The sequence below is a fragment of the Lissotriton helveticus genome, chromosome 6, assembly GCF_964261635.1.
Source record: "Lissotriton helveticus chromosome 6, aLisHel1.1, whole genome shotgun sequence".
Taxonomy (NCBI): domain Eukaryota; kingdom Metazoa; phylum Chordata; class Amphibia; order Caudata; family Salamandridae; genus Lissotriton; species Lissotriton helveticus.
The window spans coordinates 1247767461-1247787274 of NC_136067.1; positions in this window are offsets into that span (position 1 = coordinate 1247767461).

Genomic DNA, 19814 nt, shown 5'->3' on the forward strand with positions numbered 1-19814 from the left:
CGAAAAACGGCCCCCCCGCCCCACCGGAGCAACAAACACGCACCTCTTTGCTGGACGCGCTGGAAACAAATGGCTTCCAGCGCTTCCTGATGACGTCGGCGCGCGCTGTGCGCGCTGACGTCACCAGGAAGCGTGGGGGGGCCAGGGGGTGGCAGCGGAAAGTCTTCCGCTGCCACCCCGGGTAAAAAGAGCAGGATCGATGCACAAGGGGGGGGAGCGCCAGCGCTCCCCCCAAGGGCTGTACTGATGACGGAGCGGTTCCGTCATCAGCACAGCCCAACCGATGCTGATGACGGAACCGCTCCGTCATCAGCATCGAAGGGGTTAATGAGAGGGAATCAGGGCCATTTATGGTTGCAGTGTCTGAGGTACATTTCAGAGAATCTGCCGAAGAAAATCTGGTGTGTTCTTGACACTGTTCTAAATTTCCAAAAGCGTTTTAAAAGGTGAGTTACTAATGTGTGAGGGGATAGATGTTGTGTTCTTTAAGTTAATAATAAAAATGAGTTGTAATGTGAAAGTTTTTGACTCTCTCTCTCTTTTACTGACTTTCATGTTTTTCTTTTTCTCCACCACTGTTCATTTTTCTTCCTCTGTTTCTGTATAAATCCTTCTGTTTCACTTACTCCTTTTTCGTTTTTCTTAATATGTTTTTTCTGTCCCTCTCCTTTCCTTATCCTCATATGTTTTCCTCACTGTCATTATCCCTTTCCTTCTCATTGTCTCTCTCTTTCTCTTTCCTTCACCCTTGCTCTCTTTATAGAACACTAGTAGCAAGACCCCCTCCTTCCCTCCTTTAACTGTAGTAATCATTTATCTGAATTGCATGGGTTTCTGTTATGTGTGTAAAGTCACAGTGTGAGTCTCATGCTTGGATGTAATGGTGGGAAAAAAGTAATGCTGCAAATTGGAAATGCATTTTGAAATTGACTCAGGTTTCTGCACTGTAATGTACTCTCTTAATCGTTTTAGTGTGGTAAATGTGTTTAGAAAAAATGTTTGGTTTTAAACTTTTTGATCAGGATCACACTGAGTGTCTGTGTAAATTAAAGAATTATGTTTGCACCTTTTTCTATAATCTCCTCTATCTCTCCTCACAGACTACTTCTCTCTCCTTATACTGCAATAGATAAGCTGTGTTGTGTCTCTTAAACTTTTTCGTGTGGTAAAAGTGTTTTGGTAAAATGTTTGGTTTTAAACTTTTTGTCCAGGATCACACTGAGTGTCAGTGTATATTAAAGAAATATGTTTGCACCTTTTTCTATGATCTGCCCTGTCTCTCCTCACAGACTACCTCTGTCTGCTTATAGTGTCTTCTATCCTCTGATTGTACCAGTCTACTCTCTGCCTGCATTGTCTCATTTTTGGTCTGCACCAATCCTCTCTCACTGCTTTTAACCTCTCATGTGCATGTGCAGAGGCCTATTAAAATATGGCTGCTGGTGTGTATTAAACAGCGCTACCAAGTTAAATCCTTTCCTTCTCTGCCTGTAGTGTCACACCCCCTGCATATATCATTTTATCACTGTGAGGAGACACACCTGACATTGTAGAAAAATCTGCAAATATATTTCATTATTTTACACAGACACTCAGGGCCTTGTGCCAGTTTTGCGTTATTTTTAACATGGGAAAAGTGACGCAAAAGTGGCGGAAGGGGCTTGTAAATCTGCCCCTCAGTGTGATCCTATCCTTACCTCTCTTTGCTTATACTGTCTTCTTTTTTCAAAATATGATATCTTATGTTTGGATGTAATGATGACCATAAGTAATGCTGCAAATTGGAAATGTATTTTGAAAATGACTCAGGTTTTTGCACTGTATTGTAGTGCTGAAATAGATAGGCTGTCTTGTGTCTCTTAAACGTTTTAGTGTGGTACATGTGTTTTGGTAAAATGTTTGGTTTTAAACTTTTTGTCCAGGATCACACTGAGTGTCAATGTAAATTAAAGAAATATGTTTGCACCTTTTTCTATACTCTGCCCTGTCTCTCTTCACAGACTACCTCTGTCTGCTTATAGTGTCTTCTATCCTCTGATTGTACCAGTTTAGTCTCTGACTGCATTGTCTCATTTTTGGTCTGCACCAACCCTCTCTCACTGCTTTTAACCTCTCATGTGCATGCGCAGAGGCCTATTAAAATATGGCTGCTGGTGTGTATTAAACAGCGCTACCAAGTTAAATCCTTTCCTTCTCTGCCTGTAGTGTCACACCCCCTGCATATATCATTTTATCACTGTGAGGAGACACACCTGACATTGTAGATAAATCTGCAAATATATTTCATTATTTTATACAGACACTCAGGGGCAGTTTTACAAGCCACTTGCACCAGTTTTGCGTTATTGTTAACATAGGAAAAGTGATGTGAAAGTTGCGCAATGGGCTTGTAAATCTGCCCCTCAGTGTGATCCTATCCTTACCTCTCTTTGCTTATACTGTCTTCTTTTTATAAAATATTGTATCTTATGTTTGGATGTAATGATGACCAAAAGTAATGCTGCAAATTGGAAATGTATTTTGAAAATGACTCAGGTTTTTGCACTGTATTGTAGTGCTGAAATAGATAGGCTGTGTTGTGTCTCTTAAACTTTTTCGTGTGGTAAATGTGTTTTGGTAAAATGTTTGGTTTTAAACTTTTTATCCAGAATCACACTGAGTGTCAGTGTAAATTAAAGAAATATGTTTGCACCTTTTTCTATAATCTGCCCTGTCTCTCCTCACAGACTACCTCTGTCTGCTTATAGTGTCTTCTATCCTCTGATTGTACCAGTTTACTCCCTGCCTGCATTGTCTTATTTTTTGTCTGCACCATCCCTCTCTCACTGCTTTTAACCTCTCATGAGCATGTGCAGAGGCCTATTATGAAATGGCTGCTGGTGTGTATTAAACAGCGCTATCAAATTAAATCTTTTCCTTCTCTGCCTGTAGTCTCACACCCCCTGCATATATCATTTTATCACTGTGAGGAGACACACCTGACATTGTAGATAAATCTGCAAATATATTTCATTACTTTACACAGACACTCAGGGACAGATTTACAAGCCTCTTGCGCCAGTTTTGCGTCATTTTTAACATGGGAAAAGTGATGCAAAAGTGGCGGAAGGGGCTTGTAAATCTGCCCCTTAGTGTGATCCTATCCTTACCTCTCTTTGCTTATACTGTCACTTCCGCTACTTTTGCGGCACTTTTCCCATCTGATTTGGATATTGTGCGGCTTTGCTCGGCCGCGGGAACGGCCCGCTGCTGTGGCGGATCTGGGGCGCTCAGACTGATGCGTGCCCATTCAGAATTGAAGACTCAAGCTGGAGGACAAGGCACAGGCAGCTCCTTTGGTGGTTTACAGATTGATCTACCCACTGTGGATTTATTGTGACATTATCTGAACAATCAGCAAGCATCCACTTGGCTTTTATTGGTTGAACACTACATGTACCAGAATCCTTAGCGCCCATCAGGCGCATGAACACACCCACTGGGGCGGAACTTTGAATAAATTGTATCAGATGTTCAACTCAGCTGCTGTTTTGTTTTTATCATCAGGCTCGTGAACAAGAGCGGAAGGTTCAAAACGCGTCGAGCCACAAGTATATGATTGACTGTGGATACCGCTGGTGCTGCAGGTCCCCAGAATCTGAGGTTAACCTTCTCTGTGGACGTTCCTACAGGGGCAACGTTTTTGATTTGGATATATATATATATATATATATATTACCTACTGGCGGTCGCCAGTAGGTATATATAGTTAGGATTTTTTCCCTATGGGATTTTTGAAAATTCTATGTCTAATAACTTTGGCGTTTGTGGACGGAATTGGCTGAAATTTTCTGGAAAATGGAACATTTTGTTTCTGAGCAGCCCTTGGAAATTTGGGGGGGTTTCGTCAAGGGGGGGCCGAGAAAAAAGGGGGGTCCCAAAACGTGTTTTTAACATTGAGTTTTCCATAGGGCGGTTGGCCTCACTTTTAGCCCGAACGGCTGAATGGATTTCCATGAAACTTGGCAAAATTGTAGGGACTGGTAGCCCGATGTGCCTTTTCTAGGTCTCAATATATGTGCTCCAGTGGATTTTGAGAAATTAACGTTTAAAAAAAGATATATATCTGTAAGCGCGCTCTGGGCAGCGCTCCGGTCCGCGGACCTTAAGCGTACCGGAACTTCGCGTAGCTAAGCTGATTGGCTCTCCGGTGTCTGTCAACATTCTAAACAGTCCGGAGCGGCCGCCATCTTGTCTCTCGGTAGGATTGAGAGACAAGAGGAGGCCAAAACAAAGGCGAAAATGACCATAAGGGGGCATACTAGATCCTCCCTGACCCCCTAGGTTTAATGTGGAGGTTTTAAAAGGGCCCCGCGGGGCAAAAAAAACAAAAAAAAAATTTGTTTTTTTTGCGTGGGGAGCGCCCTGTCCGCGAACCGGGAAGCGTTCTGGGCAGCGTACTGCAATGAAAAATGAATGATAGACTTTTCAAATGCTGTATGTTAATTGATTGTTGTTTTTGTTGATTATTTTTTATTTTCTTTATTTTTTAAGCATTTTTTTTTAATGTGATTGTGTTTCATAATTTATTAAACTTTCTAACATTTCATTGTCAGAAATTTCATAATTATCATGGAATATACATTGTAGTCTCTGAGGGTGTAAAATGTCCTCATTTGCAAGGAGGTTATCTACTGCTTGTACACATTGCAGTAGTTCATTGTCCCAAGTTTCATCGAAAAATTCAATGTCAATTTGATCAATTGTATCAATCAATTCTTGGCTGCTCTCTTGCAGGTCCATTTCAAAAGAAACTTGGTTTTCGCCTTCCATTTTGCCTGAAATTTGGATTAAAAAAATATATATTAGTAGAGATAGGGCAATGTTGGGAATAATTTTAGATAGGCATTTTTTATCAGTGAATTTATCTTTGGGCAGTGTATAGTATCAGAGTGGAAGTAGGAATATAAAAAAGTGTATGTGATTTAACGTAAGTAAATTCATAATTATACAAGAGAAGCCTAACTCCATCCATAACTATAACAGAGAAGTCTCTCTAAATCTATAACTACTACAGAGGGATAGTATATATCTATCAGAAAAAGTTTACCATATTAACTTATAGTGCACAATATACTTCAGTTTTAAAAATAAAAACTTACCTTTAGAAAGAAGTTGAAGGAATTAGTGAAAATACTATTGAAATGTACAGCAAGAAGTAGTAGTCAAAATGGCTGTGTTTTCTTCTCTTCCTTTATATATATTCAGGTATATAACCAATGAAATGTCAGGTAAAAAAAATAGAAAATGAAAGTAACATTTTCATTGGTTGTCAATTCCAACACTTCAGATGTGTTTTGTGAAGTAATTTACCTCAGGGTATTTAGAGAGGTCTACAGGCTAAATGACTAAATGGAATTCCAATCAAATTTGTGAAAATGGTAGGGATTGGTATGTAGTATGAGCTAATCTATATTTGGTGAAATTGTCTCCAGTGGCTTTTCTGTGAACTACTTTCCCACCTTTTTTGATGGTGCGCTTCCCAGAGAGCGACCCGGTACGCGAACCGTTGAGCGCCCCGGTTCGCGAACCTTAAGCGTTCCGGGAGTCCACCATTTTGTGTTTCGGTCGAATTAAGATACAAGATGGAGGGCAAATAATGTTCAGAATGGGTAGAAGGGGGCACGGTAGAGTTATCTTGACCCCCTAGGTTTTCTGAGGGTGGGTGAGGAGGCTTATATGTGCGAAAAAAAAACATTTTTAAAAAAAAATTCGCGAGGTTAGCTCCCGGTTCGCGTACCGGGTAGCGCCCCAGGGAGCGTACTTTGTTGGAAATTAGTGAAAAATGTTAGAGCAAAATAATAATTGTGAGTGATTAGATGTAGGGTAGCTCTGAGAAGAGCTTTTGGGTTTATGGTACATTTAGGTACTTATAAGTAGGTACCAATGCACATTCTTAAATTCAGAGTGAAAATTCTGTTGCCCTCATCTGAGAAGTGAACTCCATCTCCTCTGTAGATATCTTGCATGTAGTAACGCAAGTTATTGTTGTACAGGGAGCCCATTCCATGGTCTCTCATGTAAGCTGAAACAGATTTGTTTACATGCTTCCTCGACTTCTCAATTTGTGGGCAAAATTGGTTTGACCACCTCCATTTCTGTCTTTGGCATATATTTGAATATACCAAGGCAGTCTGAGGAAAAAGTGCCATTAATTGCTCAAAGGTGTCCTTTAAAAGCATTTCCAGACCTACACCAGTCAAAGTGCCCAAGTCATTACCTCCACAGTGCACAATTAACAGGTCAGGTTTGGGCAAATGCATAAAGGTTTTCACCAATGGTATCAATTGGTGACATTTTAATCCTCTGTGGCCAAACCACTTAATTTCCACATCTTGTAAATTGAGGTTAGGTAATTTCCTGTTTTCAACGTACCTTTGAGCCCAGTGAATATAACTATGTCCAACAATCCAGACAGAAAACATGGTGAGAGAAGGTTCTCCTGCAGTCAGATGAAGTGTGGCAATGAAATGGCAGTTGAAAAAATGAGAGTTTAAAATGAAAAAAACTGTGGAGTTTCTGTGTTCATGAAGCAGTAACAGTGATTGGTGGATTTTGATTGCTGAAAACAGAAAGTTAGGGTGCACGGATGTGTTCTTTGAAAGATGTATTTTGAATGGTCAATAAAAAATCATTAAATGAAAGAATGCACTGGATATGCAGGTGCACTGAGAGTTCAGAGTTCAATTGCAACAAAGTTGTGTGAACTTGCAAACACCAGAAGTCTTCCAAGAGGTGGTTGCCATGCAGAAAAGACAGAAAGGGCAGAGGGGGGAAGGGTTTTCATTTGAAAAAAAGTGAGGGAAGAGTTTTGATTGGGTGACATGAGAAATATGTGTGAAGAATTACAGCATTTCTGTGCTTTTGATAGCTGCAGACTCTGGAGTGAATACCTTTTGCTCTGCTGAAGACAAATTGGTGTGTTTCTGAGACTGTTTTCAAACTCAAAGTATTTGCTAAGGTGAGAAAATATTTCTTTAATTTAGATAGAGAATAGTGTGCTTTAAGGAGAAAATTATGAATTATGTGGCGCAAATTGCTTGTAAATATGCTCCCACCTGTGCATGGAAAATTTAGATTTTGAATGTTTGTGTTACATAGCCATGTTAAAAGTGACCCAACCATGCAGGAAAGGCAATCAAAAAACGCTTTTATGTGTCTTAAGGACATTTTAAGTAATTTTCCCATGTGCAGTGTTTTGAAATTATGATTTGAAAATCGTTTTTGAGGTAAAGGAATTGTTTTTAAATTTATGACAAGGACATAATGGTGTATGCTTCTTTATAAGGCAATTGACTGTCCCTGATGTTATTTTTCCCATTTTAATGTAAGACTTTTCTCTGTGGCGCAAATTGCTTGTAAATATGCTCCCACCTGTGCATGGTAAATTTAGATTTTAAATGTTTGTGTTACATAGCCATGTTAAAAGTGACCCAACCATGCTGGAAAGGCAATCAAAAAACGCTTTCATGTGTCTTAAGGACATTTTAAGTCATTTTCCCATGTGCAGTGTTTTGAAATTATGATTTGAAAATCGTTTTTGGGGAAAAGGAATTGTTTTTAAATTTATGACAAGGACATAATGGTGTATGCTTCTTTATAAGGCAATTGACTGTCCCTGATGTTATTTTTCCCATTTTAGTGTAAGACCTTTGTCTGTGGCGCAAATTGCTTGTAAATATGCTCCCACCTGTGCATGGCAAATTTAGATTTTGAATGTTTGTGTTACATAGCCATGTTAAAAGTGATACAAACATGCTGCAAAGGCAATCAAAAAACGCTTTTATGTGTCTTAAGGACATTTTAAGTAATTTTCCCATGTGCAGTGTTTTGAAATTATGATTTGAAAATCGTTTTTGAGGTAAAGGAATTGTTTTTAAATTTATGACAAGGACATAATGGTGTATGCTTCTTTATAAGGCAATTGACTGTCCCTGATGTTATTTTTCCCATTTTAATGTAAGACTTTTCTCTGAGGGTGTAAAATGTCCTCATTTGCAAGGAGGTTATCTACTGCTTGTACACATTGCAGTAGTTCATTGTCCCAAGTTTCATCGAAAAATTCAATGTCAATTTGATCAATTGTATCAATCAATTCTTGGCTGCTCTCTTGCAGGTCCATTTCAAAAGAAACTTGGTTTTCGCCTTCCATTTTGCCTGAAATTTGGATTAAAAAAATATAAATTAGTAGAGATAGGGCAATGTTGGGAATAATTTTAGATAGGCATTTTTTATCAGTGAATTTATCTTTGGGCAGTGTATAGTATCAGAGTGGAAGTAGGAATATAAAAAAGTGTATGTGATTTAACGTAAGTAAATTCATAATTATACAAGAGAAGCCTAACTCCATCCATAACTATAACAGAGAAGTCTCTCTAAATCTATAACTACTACAGAGGGATAGTATATATCTATCAGAAAAAGTTTACCATATTAACTTATAGTGCACAATATACTTCAGTTTTAAAAATAAAAACTTACCTTTAGAAAGAAGTTGAAGGAATTAGTGAAAATACTATTGAAATGTACAGCAAGAAGTAGTAGTCAAAATGGCTGTGTTTTCTTCTCTTCCTTTATATATATTCAGGTATATAACCAATGAAATGTCAGGTAAAAAAAATAGAAAATGAAAGTAACATTTTCATTGGTTGTCAATTCCAACACTTCAGATGTGTTTTGTGAAGTAATTTACCTCAGGGTATTTAGAGAGGTCTACAGGCTAAATGACTAAATGGAATTCCAATCAAATTTGTGAAAATGGTAGGGATTGGTATGTAGTATGAGCTAATCTATATTTGGTGAAATTGTCTCCAGTGGCTTTTCTGTGAACTACTTTCCCACCTTTTTTGATGGTGCGCTTCCCAGAGAGCGACCCGGTACGCGAACCGTTGAGCGCCCCGGTTCGCGAACCTTAAGCGTTCCGGGAGTCCACCATTTTGTGTTTCGGTCGAATTAAGATACAAGATGGAGGGCAAATAATGTTCAGAATGGGTAGAAGGGGGCACGGTAGAGTTATCTTGACCCCCTAGGTTTTCTGAGGGTGGGTGAGGAGGCTTATATGTGCGAAAAAAAAACATTTTTAAAAAAAATTTCGCGAGGTTAGCTCCCGGTTCGCGTACCGGGTAGCGCCCCAGGGAGCGTACTTTGTTGGAAATTAGTGAAAAATGTTAGAGTAAAATAATAATTGTGAGTGATTAGATGTAGGGTAGCTCTGAGAAGAGCTTTTGGGTTTATGGTACATTTAGGTACTTATAAGTAGGTACCAATGCACATTCTTAAATTCAGAGTGAAAATTCTGTTGCCCTCATCTGAGAAGTGAATTCCATCTCCTCTGTAGATATCTTGCATGTAGTAACGCAAGTTATTGTTGTACAGGGAGCCCATTCCATGGTCTCTCATGTAAGCTGAAACAGATTTGTTTACATGCTTCCTCGACTTCTCAATTTGTGGGCAAAATTGGTTTGACCACCTCCATTTCTGTCTTTGGCATATATTTGAATATACCAAGGCAGTCTGAGGAAAAAGTGCCATTAATTGCTCAAAGGTGTCCTTTAAAAGCATTTCCAGACCTACACCAGTCAAAGTGCCCAAGTCATTACCTCCACAGTGCACAATTAACAGGTCAGGTTTGGGCAAATGCATAAAGGTTTTCACCAATGGTATCAATTGGTGACATTTTAATCCTCTGTGGCCAAACCACTTAATTTCCACATCTTGTAAATTGAGGTTAGGTAATTTCCTGTTTTCAACGTACCTTTGAGCCCAGTGAATATAACTATGTCCAACAATCCAGACAGAAAACATGGTGAGAGAAGGTTCTCCTGCAGTCAGATGAAGTGTGGCAATGAAATGGCAGTTGAAAAATTGAGAGTTTAAAATGAAAAAAACTGTGGAGTTTCTGTGTTCATGAAGCAGTAACAGTGATTGGTGGATTTTGATTGCTGAAAACAGAAAGTTAGGGTGCACGGATGTGTTCTTTGAAAGATGTATTTTGAATGGTCAATAAAAAATCATTAAATGAAAGAATGCACTGGATATGCAGGTGCTTTAAGGAGAAAATTATGAATTATGTGGCGCAAATTGCTTGTAAATATGCTCCCACCTGTGCATGGAAAATTTAGATTTTGAATGTTTGTGTTACATAGCCATGTTAAAAGTGACCCAACCATGCAGGAAAGGCAATCAAAAAACGCTTTTATGTGTCTTAAGGACATTTTAAGTAATTTTCCCATGTGCAGTGTTTTGAAATTATGATTTGAAAATCGTTTTTGAGGTAAAGGAATTGTTTTTAAATTTATGACAAGGACATAATGGTGTATGCTTCTTTATAAGGCAATTGACTGTCCCTGATGTTATTTTTCCCATTTTAATGTAAGACTTTTCTCTGTGGCGCAAATTGCTTGTAAATATGCTCCCACCTGTGCATGGTAAATTTAGATTTTAAATGTTTGTGTTACATAGCCATGTTAAAAGTGACCCAACCATGCTGGAAAGGCAATCAAAAAACGCTTTCATGTGTCTTAAGGACATTTTAAGTCATTTTCCCATGTGCAGTGTTTTGAAATTATGATTTGAAAATCGTTTTTGGGGAAAAGGAATTGTTTTTAAATTTATGACAAGGACATAATGGTGTATGCTTCTTTATAAGGCAATTGACTGTCCCTGATGTTATTTTTCCCATTTTAGTGTAAGACCTTTGTCTGTGGCGCAAATTGCTTGTAAATATGCTCCCACCTGTGCATGGCAAATTTAGATTTTGAATGTTTGTGTTACATAGCCATGTTAAAAGTGATACAAACATGCTGCAAAGGCAATCAAAAAACGCTTTTATGTGTCTTAAGGACATTTTAAGTAATTTTCCCATGTGCAGTGTTTTGAAATTATGATTTGAAAATCGTTTTTGAGGTAAAGGAATTGTTTTTAAATTTATGACAAGGACATAATGGTGTATGCTTCTTTATAAGGCAATTGACTGTCCCTGATGTTATTTTTCCCATTTTAATGTAAGACTTTTCTCTGAGGGTGTAAAATGTCCTCATTTGCAAGGAGGTTATCTACTGCTTGTACACATTGCAGTAGTTCATTGTCCCAAGTTTCATCGAAAAATTCAATGTCAATTTGATCAATTGTATCAATCAATTCTTGGCTGCTCTCTTGCAGGTCCATTTCAAAAGAAACTTGGTTTTCGCCTTCCATTTTGCCTGAAATTTGGATTAAAAAAATATAAATTAGTAGAGATAGGGCAATGTTGGGAATAATTTTAGATAGGCATTTTTTATCAGTGAATTTATCTTTGGGCAGTGTATAGTATCAGAGTGGAAGTAGGAATATAAAAAAGTGTATGTGATTTAACGTAAGTAAATTCATAATTATACAAGAGAAGCCTAACTCCATCCATAACTATAACAGAGAAGTCTCTCTAAATCTATAACTACTACAGAGGGATAGTATATATCTATCAGAAAAAGTTTACCATATTAACTTATAGTGCACAATATACTTCAGTTTTAAAAATAAAAACTTACCTTTAGAAAGAAGTTGAAGGAATTAGTGAAAATACTATTGAAATGTACAGCAAGAAGTAGTAGTCAAAATGGCTGTGTTTTCTTCTCTTCCTTTATATATATTCAGGTATATAACCAATGAAATGTCAGGTAAAAAAAATAGAAAATGAAAGTAACATTTTCATTGGTTGTCAATTCCAACACTTCAGATGTGTTTTGTGAAGTAATTTACCTCAGGGTATTTAGAGAGGTCTACAGGCTAAATGACTAAATGGAATTCCAATCAAATTTGTGAAAATGGTAGGGATTGGTATGTAGTATGAGCTAATCTATATTTGGTGAAATTGTCTCCAGTGGCTTTTCTGTGAACTACTTTCCCACCTTTTTTGATGGTGCGCTTCCCAGAGAGCGACCCGGTACGCGAACCGTTGAGCGCCCCGGTTCGCGAACCTTAAGCGTTCCGGGAGTCCACCATTTTGTGTTTCGGTCGAATTAAGATACAAGATGGAGGGCAAATAATGTTCAGAATGGGTAGAAGGGGGCACGGTAGAGTTATCTTGACCCCCTAGGTTTTCTGAGGGTGGGTGAGGAGGCTTATATGTGCGAAAAAAAAACATTTTTAAAAAAAAATTCGCGAGGTTAGCTCCCGGTTCGCGTACCGGGTAGCGCCCCAGGGAGCGTACTTTGTTGGAAATTAGTGAAAAATGTTAGAGTAAAATAATAATTGTGAGTGATTAGATGTAGGGTAGCTCTGAGAAGAGCTTTTGGGTTTATGGTACATTTAGGTACTTATAAGTAGGTACCAATGCACATTCTTAAATTCAGAGTGAAAATTCTGTTGCCCTCATCTGAGAAGTGAATTCCATCTCCTCTGTAGATATCTTGCATGTAGTAACGCAAGTTATTGTTGTACAGGGAGCCCATTCCATGGTCTCTCATGTAAGCTGAAACAGATTTGTTTACATGCTTCCTCGACTTCTCAATTTGTGGGCAAAATTGGTTTGACCACCTCCATTTCTGTCTTTGGCATATATTTGAATATACCAAGGCAGTCTGAGGAAAAAGTGCCATTAATTGCTCAAAGGTGTCCTTTAAAAGCATTTCCAGACCTACACCAGTCAAAGTGCCCAAGTCATTACCTCCACAGTGCACAATTAACAGGTCAGGTTTGGGCAAATGCATAAAGGTTTTCACCAATGGTATCAATTGGTGACATTTTAATCCTCTGTGGCCAAACCACTTAATTTCCACATCTTGTAAATTGAGGTTAGGTAATTTCCTGTTTTCAACGTACCTTTGAGCCCAGTGAATATAACTATGTCCAACAATCCAGACAGAAAACATGGTGAGAGAAGGTTCTCCTGCAGTCAGATGAAGTGTGGCAATGAAATGGCAGTTGAAAAATTGAGAGTTTAAAATGAAAAAAACTGTGGAGTTTCTGTGTTCATGAAGCAGTAACAGTGATTGGTGGATTTTGATTGCTGAAAACAGAAAGTTAGGGTGCACGGATGTGTTCTTTGAAAGATGTATTTTGAATGGTCAATAAAAAATCATTAAATGAAAGAATGCACTGGATATGCAGGTGCTTTAAGGAGAAAATTATGAATTATGTGGCGCAAATTGCTTGTAAATATGCTCCCACCTGTGCATGGAAAATTTAGATTTTGAATGTTTGTGTTACATAGCCATGTTAAAAGTGACCCAACCATGCAGGAAAGGCAATCAAAAAACGCTTTTATGTGTCTTAAGGACATTTTAAGTAATTTTCCCATGTGCAGTGTTTTGAAATTATGATTTGAAAATCGTTTTTGAGGTAAAAGAATTGTTTTTAAATTTATGCCAAGGACATAATGGTGTATGCTTCTTTATAAGGCAATTGACTGTCCCTGATGTTATTTTTCCCATTTTAATGTAAGACTTTTCTCTGTGGCGCAAATTGCTTGTAAATATGCTCCCACCTGTGCATGGTAAATTTAGATTTTAAATGTTTGTGTTACATAGCCATGTTAAAAGTGACCCAACCATGCTGGAAAGGCAATCAAAAAACGCTTTCATGTGTCTTAAGGACATTTTAAGTCATTTTCCCATGTGCAGTGTTTTGAAATTATGATTTGAAAATCGTTTTTGGGGAAAAGGAATTGTTTTTAAATTTATGACAAGGACATAATGGTGTATGCTTCTTTATAAGGCAATTGACTGTCCCTGATGTTATTTTTCCCATTTTAGTGTAAGACCTTTGTCTGTGGCGCAAATTGCTTGTAAATATGCTCCCACCTGTGCATGGCAAATTTAGATTTTGAATGTTTGTGTTACATAGCCATGTTAAAAGTGATACAAACATGCTGCAAAGGCAATCAAAAAACGCTTTTACGTGTCTTAAGGACATTTTAAGTAATTTTCCCATGTGCAGTGTTTTGAAATTATGATTTGAAAATCGTTTTTGAGGTAAAGGAATGTTGTTAAAATTTATGTGCGCCATATGCCCCCAAATTTCTTTTTCAGGGGTGCAGCAGGGTGTTATTGAGACACCCCTGCAGCTTTGGAAAAATTCCTACTTTGCGATGAGCAAATTGTTAATCGCAAATTGCACCTTAATTTATATGAGCCTCCTAGCCCATGGAAATGAATGGGTAATTTGCAATTAGCAATTTGCTCATCGCAAATTTGGAATGGTAAAGAATCGCTATTTATTCCTTAAAATTCGCTATTTTGGAAATGCAAAATAGTTATATGATACATATGGCGGTTGATGTCTAAGAAGATAAGAAGCTTAGGGATACATTTATGATGACTGGCGCAATGAAGTTGACATCACTTACTTCATTGTTAGAGCTTTACATGTATTATGTCCTCTGTATTCTTCATCAAGCGTAACTTTAATCTGCAATCCTGAGTAGGCCTCACCTTAAACAAACCTCTGGATAGGCCACATCTTATTGTCATCCTGAATTAATCATTTAAAATGCTAGGGACAGATTTATGATAGGTGTATGCCTCTTTTGCGCCACTTAGAAAACACTGTCCATGGGGAAATGACTTAAAATGTCCTTAAGACACATGAATGTGTTTTTTTAAAACGTTTGCATTTTTTTTGGGTCACTTTTAACATGGTTATGTGACTCAAACAGTCAAAATCTAAATTCGCCATGCTCAGGTGGGAGCATATTTACAAGGAATGTGCTCCATGGGGAAAGGTCTTATAATGTAATATGGGAAAAATGACATCAGAGACACTGAAATGCCTTATAGAGAAGCATACACCATTATGTCCTTGTCATAAATTTGCAAACCATTACTTTTCCCCAAAAACGATTTTCAAATCATAATTTCAAAACACTGCACATATGGAAATGACTTAAAATGTCCTTAATTCAAAATTTGCTATTCCTTATTTTGCGATTGCACTGAAGGATTTGCACATTTTACGATTCCTTAAATGCAATGTATCAAACAAAAAATATGTAAAAAATGATATTAAGGATTTGGAAACTACCACCAACTTCTAGTTTGTGGTAATTTGCGAATTCTTTTCAAAAAGCATTTTTTTCTAAAAAACAAAAGGTCCCATATGACGCCCATACATGTCCTTAGGGCATGTATGTGTGCCATATGCCCCCAAATTTCTTTTTCAGGGGTGCAGCAGGGTGTTCTTGAGATACCCCTGCACGCTTGAAAAAATTCCTATTTTGTGATGAGCTAATTGCTAATCGCAAATTGCAACCTTCATTCCTATGAGCCTCCTAGCCCATGGAAATGAATGGGTAATTTGCAATTAGCAATTTGCTCATTGCAAATTAGGAATGGTAAAGAATTGCTATTTATTCCTTAAAATTTGCTATTTAGGAAATGCAAAATAGTTTGATGGTACATATGGTGGTTCATCTGTAACAAGATAAGAAGCTTAGGGATACATTTATGATGACTGGTGCAATAAAGTGGACATTACTTACTTCATTGGTAGGCCTTTACATGTATTATCTCCTCTGTATTCTTCATCAAGCGTAACTTTAATCTGCAATCCTGAGTAGGCCTCAACTTAAACAAACCTTTGGATAGGCCACACCTTATTGTCATCCTGGATTAATCATTTAAAATGCTAGGGACAGATTTATGATAGGTGTATGCCTCTTTTCTGCCACTGTGCGTCACTTTTATGATGCAGCGGCGGTGGAAAAGATTTGCTATGAGGCGACAACATTACAAATTGATGCATTTAGGCAGATATGTCATGGTGTAAAAAAAACGTACCACATGAAACCGATGCAGCAGTGATGCAAAAGATGCACCATGTCGCAAGACAGGCCTCACTTGGGGCCATATGTATCAAGCTAATTAGCATTCGCAAAGATCAAAATTCTACGAATTTCGGCCTTTGCAAATGTAAATTAGACAAATGGTATGTATCAAACAAGTTTGATGCAAAATAAGGAGTAGCAAAATTTGCTATTCCTTATTTTGCAATTGCACTGAAGGATTTGCAAATTTTGTGACTACTTAAATGCAATGTATCAAACAAAAAATATGTAAAAATGACATTAAGGATTTGGAAACTATTGTGGTAAATTGGTGGTAATTTGTGAATTCTTTTCAAAAAGCTTTTTTTAAAAAAAACAAAAGGTCCCATATGACGCCAACACATGCCCTTAGGGCATGTATGTGTGCCATATGCCCCCAAATTTCTTTTTCAGGGGTGCAGCAGGGTGTTCTTGAGACACCCCTGCACCCTTGGAAAAATTCCTAATTTGTGATGAGCAAATTGCTAATCGCAAATTAAACCTTCATTCCTATGAGCCTCCTAGCCCATGGAAATGAATGGGTAACTTGCAATTAGCAATTTGCTCATTGCAAATTAGGAATGGTAAAGAATCGCTATTTATTCCTTAAAATTCGCTATTTAGGAAATGCAAAATATTTTGAAGATCACTGTTATTGTTTTACTGTTTGGTAATAATGGTTAATAACATTTTTTAATATATTTTACCACAGATTCAACTGCAGATTATTTCAAGATTTCACCATGCCTACAATAGAAAGACAGAGAAAGGCTGCAAAACGTCAAAGACAGCAGGTGAAAAAAATAAGCAGCAGTCCTCTAACAAAAAGATTTGTCAAGTCACGAAGAAAGCACCGGGTAAGAGCACAAAACAATTCATAAGAAATATGTGTAGTAAAAAAAATATTACTACAGAAAATGTTTCAGTCCATAAAACGAGAAGGAAATCAAATGGAAAGGAAAGACCAATGAAAAATGTTACTGCTAGAGCAAGAGATAACTCTGTGCATGATAGTAGAAGGAAACAACAGTTTAGGGAGATTCGTAAACGAATGTTCCGCAACAGGATAATTGGCAATTTGTTAAAAAATATTAAGAAACGTCAACAGAAACTGGTTTTTTATAAGAGAAAAAAAAAGTTGAGAAAGTTATTGATCAGGCATTTGAAATTAAACGTAAGTTATTTATTTTGATAATCAATAGAATTAGGAAGCTAAACAAGGCAATTTATGATTTCAAAAGAAATAGTAGATGGAAGAGAATAGTTAATCGTAGTAATGTTTGTGAAGTTTTTTCTGGAGAATGGATGCATAGTTCAAGCTGTGAGGCATTTTTTAATGAGGAGAGTTATTTCCAGGATAATGATTTGGTGCATGCAGTTGACACCAGTGGTCGTGCTTATGAAGTGAAAGATGGTTGTCCAGTTGAAAAAGAAAAACTTGTGACAACAGAGGCAGAAGAGGTGTTAGGTAATGAGGTTTTAGGAAGACGTGCTAAGGGTCCTGTGTACACCTGGAAGTGTAGTAGTATTTGCAGTGTGCGACAGGATTCCATCAATTTGCTTTGTGATTTTGTACGGTCATTTAATAAGAAAAGTTTGAAGCAGAAAATAAGGTTGTTGCAAGAATTAGATCCTTGCAGAGTGAGAGAAGTGACAGGTTTGCATGGTCATTCACTGGCTTGTCTTTCCAGGAGAGTATGCCAGAGTGTTTTTCATCATTTCAGGATGCTAGCAGTGCATCATAATAAAGTGAGGAAATTAGTTAGAATGTTGTATTATGCTAAGAGTCCAGCAATTATGCTTAAAAAATTATGCGCTGCTCTTTTGCATGGTTCTGAAATAGATGTGAAGAATATATGTGAAGAAATTGAGTTTTGTTACTTTGGAAGTAAAGAGGAGAATGTTGAAATTGAGCAAGAAGAAGAGGGTCATGTGGAAGATAGTGTACAGGTTTCCAGTACAGATAATTTCCAGAGGGAAATTGCGACATTTGAGGTGAAATCAAGTGAGAGGCCTAATTTCACTTGTGTGTGTTGTCGACGCACTTATTATAAGAATCAGACTAAGTTAGTGGATTTATATGCAAAAAGTGAAAGGGAAAATAATAGTGAATGGAAGGATTTTGCAACATACTTGATGGTAGAAAATTGTTTTGATTTGGGATTGGATCAACGTGTGTGTACTTATTGTTGTTGCAAATTAAATCAAAACCAGATGCCTGCTAGAGCAGTTCATAATAATCTGGAATTGGTTGAGATTCCTTCTGAATTGAAGGATTTAAATACTTATGAATCTATTTTGATTCAAAGTATCCATCCCTTTCAGGCTATTGTAAGAATGGAGCCAAAGACAGGGAAATTGCCTCCATCAGATTTACAGAGAGGATTAAAGGGAAGAGTTGTTTATTTGCCTCTAGATTTGAAGAAAAACATTAACCCAATTGGAGTAGAAAAAGTGGAAGAGGAACCTCTGGTTATCTTAGTTAATGGGGTTCCGACAAAGAATAAGAAAATATGGCAAGATTTAGTAGATGTTAGGAAAGTTAAAAAGGCAACATTGTATTTGAAAAAAAATAATAAATACTATAAGAATGTATATGTTGCAGAAGAGGAAGTAAGTGAGGAAGAGGATAGCGATTTGTGTGCTGGTCAAATTGAGAAAGTAGAACCCTCTACTAGTGAAGAAATATATGAACATTATAGTGTTCATCCTTTGCATTCCAAGGAAGTCATGGGGAATGCTATTGAGTTGTTTCAAATGAAACAAGCCAAAGGGAGTCCCATTAGTGTTTGGGAGGAAAGTTTGGAAGCTCGGTGTTTCCCACAGCTTTTTCCAACAGGTCAGGGAGGAAGATATGATGAGCGACCTCATCAAATTCCTGCTTCTGAATACCGGACTTTGCGATTGTATGCAGGAGATGCTAGGTTTCGACAATGCATTCCCTATTTGTTTCATCTCCTGTTTGAAAGCGATCTGTCTGGACTGTCATATGCAGTGAACCACATCTTGAAAAGTGGTATACACATGCAAAACATCTCGGCAAGTGACTTTATGGATAAAGTCAATGTCCAAGACAGTATTTTGGATTCTCACCTGATTAATCTCATGGCGTGTCAGCGTGGTACTAATGAGTACTGGTACCGTCGTCATGGTGATTTAAAATGTATGCTGAGGAACTTAGGTACTCCCACATGGTTCCTCACTCTGAGCTGTGCCGAGTATGGCTGGGAAGACTTACTTGAATTTCTACGAGAGGCAAATGCTAACGTAGATAACATCGAATTCAAGACACCCGGAGAACTGTGCTCTTTGGATCCAGTCAATGTATGTAGGTACTTCAATCATAGATTTGAAGCTATGATGTCTTTCATCATGAATAAGAAGAATCCACCTCTTGGAGAGGTGTTGGATTTCTTCTGGAGAAAGGAGTACCAAGCAAGAGGTGCTCCTCATATACATATGTTGCTGTGGATCAAGGATGCACCTAAATTTGGAACGGATCCAGAAGACTCAGTGATGAGTTTCATCCAACAGTATTCTACGTGTGCTGTTCCAAACGCAAAGGAGAAGAAAAGCCTAAGAGAAAAAGTTCTGCGTTTCCAAAGTCATCGATGTGGAAAGTACTGCCGTCGTAAATTCCGAAACAAGGACAAGTTCTACACTAAATGTCGTTTCGGCTTTCCACGACCGGTGATTTCTAAAGGAAGAGTAAACAGTTTGATGTCTTCGCTGCGACACAATGTCATGAAGAAATCACCTAAAAACACTTACAATTTGAAGAGGAACGAAGAGTCCAAGTACATCAACGACTACAACCCGGTGATTTTGTCCATGTGGAATGCTAACATGGATATACAGTTTGTGGCTGATAACTGTATGGCTGTGGCTCGGTATGTGACGTCTTACATCACCAAAAAAGAGAAGACAGAATTGAAGGATATGTGGGAGGACATTTCCCATGAAAAGAGCCTCAGCAAGAAGTTGTACAGTTTCAGTC